This window comes from Setaria viridis, chromosome 2 (genome assembly GCF_005286985.2).
Source record: "Setaria viridis chromosome 2, Setaria_viridis_v4.0, whole genome shotgun sequence".
Classification (NCBI taxonomy): Eukaryota; Viridiplantae; Streptophyta; class Magnoliopsida; order Poales; family Poaceae; genus Setaria; species Setaria viridis.
In genome coordinates, this window is record NC_048264.2 from 26,735,102 (window position 1) to 26,743,332 (window position 8,231).

General features: G+C 47.0%; 1 pseudogene; it reads left to right on the forward strand.

Moving 5' to 3' along the window:
* The first annotated feature begins 73 nt into the window (after window positions 1–73).
* On the forward strand, window positions 74–1,611 carry LOC140221994 (uncharacterized; annotated as a pseudogene).
* Window positions 1,612–8,231: the final 6,620 nt, after the last annotated feature.

Genomic DNA, 8,231 nt, shown 5'->3' on the forward strand with positions numbered 1-8,231 from the left:
ACATTTTATTTTATTGCATTTTATTTATGTATGACAATTGTATCTTACATTTCATTTATGTCAATGTTCACAGATGTCTTCAAGTGAGTCTGATGAATCTAGTGATTCTGATGGTGAATATTTTTTTAAAATGGTTGAGAGCTGTGGTAAGCTAGCACAAAGTTATCATGACTCATATATGGATAAGGCACCGCCGAGATTTATGTTTTCACAACAGAGTGGAATGGGATGGCTGATGGAGACGGTAAACACTCCAGGGGAGTGCCATCGAATGCTTCGGATGAATGAGGTTATTTTTCAGGATCTTCATGATGTGTTGGTTGAGAGGTACGGATTAAAACCATCGAAGCACATGAATACTCTTGAAATGTTGGCCATTTTCCTATTCACATGTGGTGGGTGTGAGTCAAATAGAAGAGGACAGAATAAGTTCAAACACTCAGGTGAAACCATTAGTAGAAAATTTCATGAAGTTCTAAATTGTGTGGTTGCCATGGCACAAGATTTCTTGAGACCAACAGATCCTAATTTTCGCAATGTGCACAAGAGGAAAAGGAATGACAAGAGAGCATACCCACACTTTAAGGATTGCATTGGTGCACTTGATGGAACCCATATTCGTGTGTATTTATCACCGGAAGAACAAGTGAGATATATTGGTAAGACTGGAATTGCAACTCAAAATGTGCTTGCCGTTTGTGATTTTGATATGCGCTTCATCTATGTGGCTGCGGGTCAACCGGGTTCTTTGCATGACACTAGTGTATTGTACCATGCATTGGAAGCAGATGTAAATATCTTCCCACATCCTCCTCAAGGTAAATATTTTTCCTTATGTTCCTTTTCATATTTGTATGCACAAACTTATTTTATTTTACATATGTGTAGGCAAGTACTATGTTGTAGATGTGGGCTATCCTAATTGTCCGGGGTATCCGGCTCCATACAAGGGTGAAAGATACCACTTACCCGAGTGGCATCGAGGTATGGAACCAAATACTCCAAAAGAGAAGTTCAACCGTATACACTCATCTGTTCGTAATGTTATTGAGCGGTCGTTTGGAGTATTAAAAATGAAATGGTAAATCCTTTACAAGATGCCCGGTTATTCAATGGTCACACAAAAGAAGATTGTTGCTGCTACTATGGTTCTACACAATTTCATACGTGAACATGCTACCATTGATGTGGACTTTGCTAATTTTGATAGAGATCCTACCTACATGCCTACTATTCCGGAAAGATACAACAAGTATGCTGTGTCTCAACATGCCTCCGATGGATCAACTTCGGAATCAAGCTTTGTGACTATGGACACCTTTCGTGATAGTATAGCTACATCAATTGCCCTAACATGGAATTAGTGCAATGATTATTGTAACGACCTTATTTTGGAACTATGAATTTATTTCAAAATTTTAAATTTTTGGAACATGTAATTTATTATTATTTTGGACTTCAATGCATGTAGTTTCATTTTATATTTGTGATAAGTAGTTCAAGTTGAACCAGGGGAAAGAAAGGCAATCTACCCTCAAACTCCTCTTTTCTGGAGCTAGGGACACCCTCCCAGCCAAACACCCTCACCAGACAGCTCCAACTCCACCCAGAGCTGGCTCCACCTGGAGTTCTGGAGTGGAGCAGCTCCACCTAGAGTTGGAGTCATGCCAAACAGGGCCTAAGACTCGGAATTCCCAATACTCCGAATCTGAGATTTTAGGTTCTCTACCAGCACCAGCGGCTCACGTTACTTTGTTACTGGGATGTAATAGTTGTCTCAATATTACGAAACTGCTATAAGTTTTCAGAAAATCTATAGATGGCTAAAAGTTGGTCATACCATTTTGGAAACCAAGATACTCCTACTTTGAAATGATGTTTTTTTCTCGAATAAACTGGAGATCTGCATATCATTGTATTAATTTGTTACTGAGATGTAACAATTGTTGCAATATTATGAAACTGCTATAAGTTTTCAGATAAATCTGTAGATGGTTAAAAGTTACCCCTATCATTTTGGAAACTAAGATACTCATACTCCTACTTTGAAGTGATGTTTTGGTTTCGTACAATCAGTCTTTTAAGCTTTAGTTATAAGCAGTTTTTTTATGTTGAATTTGATTACCGAAAATAATACGAGCAGATATATAGTTTCCAACTTTACCACTTATTGCAATGAGTACTCTAAATGAATATGCTTCTTAAAATATGTCTAAAAAACCTAACAAGCTTTTTTTTACGAAAAGACGGCAAGAGGATTGTCATGTTATATTAATAGAAAGGAAAAAGAAAATAAAATGAAAATAAAAGAGACAACAATTGAACAGCTATGGAGAAACCTAAAAAATGCTACATAAAAAATTGTCCATCAGATTGGTGAAAAATTGATCTTTTGCATGCTTTCAGAGAATTGGATCGTGTATGCGCTCTTGGCTGTATAGTTACCATCGTTTGTCCACCTTCGTTTGATTCTTCCTGCACATCCCTACTTTGATGATGTAGCTTTTCATATAGAGTGGTGTATTGGTGTAGTTCTTCAGCCGATTGGATATGGTGTATTGGTGTAGTTCTTTAGCTGATTGGATACGTCGGATCCACACATTATTGTTCAAAATCTTGTTTAACCTGATATTCTTCCTGATAGATTTTGCGTACACGAGGGGAAACCCAACAACTCTACCAAAACTCAGCCTGTGAGGGGCTAGCCGCCTCCAGAGCGTTAGTGAGAGAAGGTCTCTCACATAGATCGAGAAAATCTTTGAAGAATTAGGTTGGCTCTTGACCATGTGTTTTAGTGTGGGACAGAAGAGTGATTGTTTTATCCCTAGCTTGAAATTCACTCTCATGAGAAGTCGAACCCAGAACCTGAGGAGGTGCTATTAGAGCTGTCTAACCAACTTAGCTAGAGGCCCTCTACCACCATATATAGCATTTTAGACAACAAAGTTTCAGAAACATCCCACATGCATGAAAGCAGTGTTCTTTATGATGGCAACAACATTAGCGGCTTGAAAGAAACATCAGCTCCAGGTCGATCAGGGTTCCACGAAATGTCCTCCAAATTAAGGTGCTTTTACCGCTGAGGGGAGGGAGTGAGTGATCGATGGATCCTTACGCCTGCGTGCACATGGGCCGTCGATCGATGGACCGGCCGGATCCAAGCGGACGTAATGGTAGTAAAACAGTGTCAGCACTGCACGGGCATTAAAATTTGCTTCAGCATTTAATTTATGATGAGGCCTCCGCCTACCCACTCCACTGTTACCACTGTGTGTCCACGGATTACTCCATATTGATTGTTCTTCTTGGACCGCCATGGTAGGCGCGTTACGTTGCACGGAGCCATGCATAGTTGCTCCGTTTTAGCACTATTTATTTGCCGGGAAAGGAAATCCTTTTTTCAAAAATATAATTTTGCTAAAAATAAACACGGTAACACTTACATACAGGAGTATATGATGTACGCACGCATTGTATTGTAACACTTACAGGAGCTAGCTCCAGTAAACATGGAGGTAGCGATTGTCCTGAAGCTAGTTAGCTGCTGGGCGAGTGAATCTAGCCGGCAGTGCAGGGACGAAGTAATTGAACGGAAATTTAAGTAGCCGGCCTGTGAGCCTGCCCGAGCACTTGGCCGGTTTGACTGACGACGACTCATGATCTCTTCTGATGCTGCTAGCTAGTGGCCTCTGGTGAAGCTAGAGAGATGATTGTCTGAAACAATCTTTGAGAGATCGAGACAGAGACAATGATGCCCTACGACTGTTGCAATGAAATCGGCTGCGCTGCCGGACGACGCTACCTGAAATTGCAGCCTTCTTTTTTCCGGGGCTTCATCATCATGCGCAGGATGAGGCATCGATCTATAAAGTCCAGCACTGGGCACGTATGTAAAAACCCCGGTTAATTTCATGTCGCATTTACCAGCCAAGAGGTACATACAGTACCTCCTAATATCTTTCCAGAGATACGGTTGGCCGACGGACGAGATGGCATGGGCACTAGAAAATACGTAGAAATCAAGCTCCCATCAATGGAGAAGCATCTTTGCGTTAGCTAAGAGCGATGAATGAGATCGATGCGCGTACTGTGCTTTGCTTACCAACCGCAAATTAAAGAAGATAATGGAGCTGAGACGACGCGCCCATCCTAGGCAATATGGCAACATATTAGGGCAGGCTACGAGGACGCGAGCAGCATGAACACGGCCCCAATATGGCAACACAGCAGGCACGTCCATGATGAGCAAGCGTCGCTGTCGATCGCCATGCCGAGGTGCCGAGGGGCCGGCGGCCGGGAAACAAATGATGAACAGAGCTCCTTGCCCCAAGATCATGGAGCTCCGATCGGGTACGGGATACCCCGTCGGCCCCTCGGCCGCGCTTGCTGGCAAGTGGGTGAGTAGGCGCAGTAGGAGGCCCGGCGGTGCTGGGTGACAAGTGGGTGAGAAGGAGTAGTGGGAGGCCCGACGTCGTAAGCGAAGCTCTCGTGTTAACTTTATGATTTTAATTGTTTCTATAATTCTTGTAAAATGTGTGGTAGTGATTCATGTGAAATGTATTCATGTAATTCGTGTTGTGATTCATGTGATTGTGAAATTTGTTTTATTCTTGTGAAATCCGTGTGCACGCAAGCAATTTGTGATTGTGATTTTTGGAGAAGCAGGCGGTTGTGATTCTTGGAGAAGCGCGTTTTTGGAAGCTGAAGCAGTGGTATAAACAACCGATACTAAAAGTCCCCATTTAATACCGAAATATGAATACCGGTTGCACAACCGGTACTAAAGTAGGTTTGGACCCGATAGTGAAGGTGCATTCCCTAGCAATAACTAGATCTCCTATGGGAGAGCAAAGTTAAAGTAGATCTCGTGGCAGGCGCGCGTTCGATCAGGCATTATTTGCCATGGAAAGCCAAAGGGGGTGTTTGGATACCGCGTGCTAAACTTTAGCACCTGTCACATCGGATGTTTGGATACTAATTAGGAGTATTAAACATAGTTTAATTACAAAACTAATTGCACAGATGGAGTCTAATTCGCGAGACGAATCTATTAAGCCTAATTAGTCCATGATTTAACAATGTGGTGCTACAGTAACCATTTGCTAATGATGGATTAATTAGCCTTAATAGATTCGTCTCACGAATTAGACTCCATCTGTGCAATTAGTTTTGTAATTAAACTATGTTTAGTCCTCCTAATTAGCATCCGAACATCCGATGTGACAGGTGCTAAAGTTTAGCACGGGGTATCCAAACACCCCCTAATCTTACCCGCAGGAGAGCACTAGCACTGTTGCAGCAATGTGGCTACTTAGGGCCTGTTTGTTACCATGGACTAAAGTTTAGTCCACCCATTTTAGCCCCTTTTAGTCCCTAAAGTGCCAAACAGGTGGACTAAAATGTGGACTAAACCCTTTAGGCCTCTGGTCCACGAGGGGTGGACTAAAGTGGCTAAAGGCCTTGGAGACACCTCTGCCCGTCATCTATTGCCTCCTTCCCACCCAGCCCCCTCTGCCAGCCCTCCCTCCCGCCACCCTCCGGCCCGGTCCCCACCACCCTCCCGCCCACTGGCCTTCCTCCCGCCGCCCTCCCGCCCGGCCCCCACCGCTGCCGCCCCTGTCGCCCTCTGCACCCACCGCCAGCGAAGGCCAAGACCGCCGCCAAGCCCAAAGCTGCAGCGGGCGTCCCCTAAGCCTAAGGCCAAGGCCATGGTCACCTCCCTTGCCGCGGCACCCAAGCCCTGCGCCCGCCCGCCCAAGGCAGCCAAGACCTCCGCCAAGGCCTGCCCTGCCAAGGCCACCAAGAAGCCTGCCCCGGTGACGCCCAAGAAGGAGAAGGCCGCAGCGACCCCCAAGAAAGCCGGACGCCCGAAGAAGGGCGCCGCTGCATCTCCGGCTAGGAAGGGCGCCGCGAGGAAGGCTAAGAAGTAGACCATCGCCGGCAACCTCCTACCATTCCGCCTATAGATGTGCCCCTCGCTCCTCGCCGGGTTAGAGGTATTTTGGTCTTTGTTCATATGTATTAATGGACTTTAGTCCATGGATCCAAACAGGATATGGACTAATTTTAGTCCATGGATTAAAGGAAACCAAACAGGGACTTAGCTGTGAACGATTGAATGAATGAATGAATGTAGGAAGGGGCCTATAGCGACTTGACGGCGACGATCTCTGTAGCTAGAGCGAAGAGGTGCAGGTGGCCATAGGGTTGTGTGTCTTGTTCCCTGCTTCCCCTTCCGATCGGCCATTCCATCCAGCCCCGCGCCGCGCGCTGGGAGGGGCGGCGCCCTGTCGACGGACGGTCTCCGTCCGGTGAGTCAAAACCAAAGCCTAAGCCTAAGCCGGCCGGCGCCAGCGTGCTGTGCGCAGCAGCAGCGGCTGCAGGATCTGGGCGATCAATGCGCGCTGTTACGCGGAGCGACCTGAGCGACCTCACCACCTGCTGGCTGCTGCCCTCTCACGCTAGCTGCTGCGCCTGTAAGCTGCAAGCCTAGTTTTATTTTGTTCTATTTATCTTCTGTTGCTTCACTCTCGGATCTTGCACGACGTACTGGCTACCACAGTGCCGACCGTACTGTATATAGAGTGCTACCGCAGTTGATCGACATGCGCATGGTCGGATTGTACGGTACATTTTTACAATATGTACTGTAGATGTTTCTCGGTCGTTTTTTACTCTCCCTGATTCTGGACATATCTTCTCGGACCGTCAGACGAGCACAGTGCAGCACACAGCGTGTGCATCGGCCATCGATCAGGCGCTACTGCAGCCTGCAGGTCTAGTAAATGTGTACTGCCTGCCCGGCAGGCCGGCCGGCCGGGGTCAAGTCGCCACCGGCGCCTATGCATCGCCTATCCTCGCGTTCCACCCATGGATGCGACCGCGCTGACGGGAGTAGCTGTGGCTGCGTTTGGCGGCCCATACCGAGGTTGGGTCCGGCCCAGCCGGTGCAACCAGCTGTGTTGGGTCAGACTCACGCGGTGCAAAAATGGCCCACCAGCTTGCACCACGTGGAACACAAAAGCCGATCGTTTCACGCGGTGCAGACCCGTGCGAGCGCGTTTTCACACACGCGAAGGGAAGGGCAGGAGACGCGAGCGGCCTGACGCCAGAATTTGGGCTGGCTAGGGTCGCCTCCTCCCCGCATACATGCCGCCTCCACCGACTCCTTCACTCCTCTCTCATGTCTCCCTTTCGCACTCGACTCCTCCACTCCTCTCCTCTCATCCCGACGGCTTTAGGATGGAGGCGACGGCGACGGCTTTAGGACGTAGTTGAAGTTGTCGCCAGTGAGTCAGTGCAGCCAAATATCGCTGTAGTCGTACTCGCAAAGTCGGAGTAGTCGTAGCTTGATCCTTTGCTGCTAGCTTTTTTAGAGTGCTCATAGCAGAATTCCACCAATATGATTTTTCACAAATGGAAGTTGCAGAGTGTAGTGCTCTATTCTGTGCCGGGATCTATTCAAAGCTTGTTGATCCTTGTCCTCACCACCACCAAGCGTGTACTGATCAACAGCAGTATGAGGCAGCTTTTGTAGATGAGCAGGATACACGTGAGCTTCTACTCGGATTCGGCGACTTGTACTTGATTATTGGTCCACCAAATACTATACGGAATTGTTTTCCACTTTGAAAACGGAGTTCGATTCTGTCCAGGCCTCCATCTTTTTGAGTTGCACACGTCAAGAGGTCTGTACGTAGAGGTAGAATGCAAATCGAAGATATGAAATCCACCAGCTTCATCTTGATTGACGTGGAGATAGAGTTGCTTTGACAATAGTAATCGCACCACGCCGGGTAGATTGATTTTGATTATTAGGTTCTTCAAGCTCACTCGATGATGTAGTGTTGGAAGTTTCCTGCGCCATCGACGTTGAAGAGTCAGGAGCCGAAGATGAAAGTTGCGCCCACCTCGAAGGCGAACGCAGGCTTAATGATGGTTGGTGCCATCGATCTCGCGCAGAGAAATTCGGCGACTTCCCCTACCTGGCGCGCTAGCTATCGGTGTTTTATACCGGTAACCCGCCTAGGGAGTACCCAAGATGGTGTTTTGTGCGGTGGGTGTCGCCCAGAATCAAGGAGTCGATGGTGACGCAGGGAACACGATTTAGACAGGTTCAGGCCGCTAGATCACGTAATACCCTACGTCCTGTGTGTGGATTGTATTGATGAGTTGTGTTGCGTTGTGCTTAGTTGTTTGGAGGGGGTCCCTGCCCGCCCTTATATACTCGG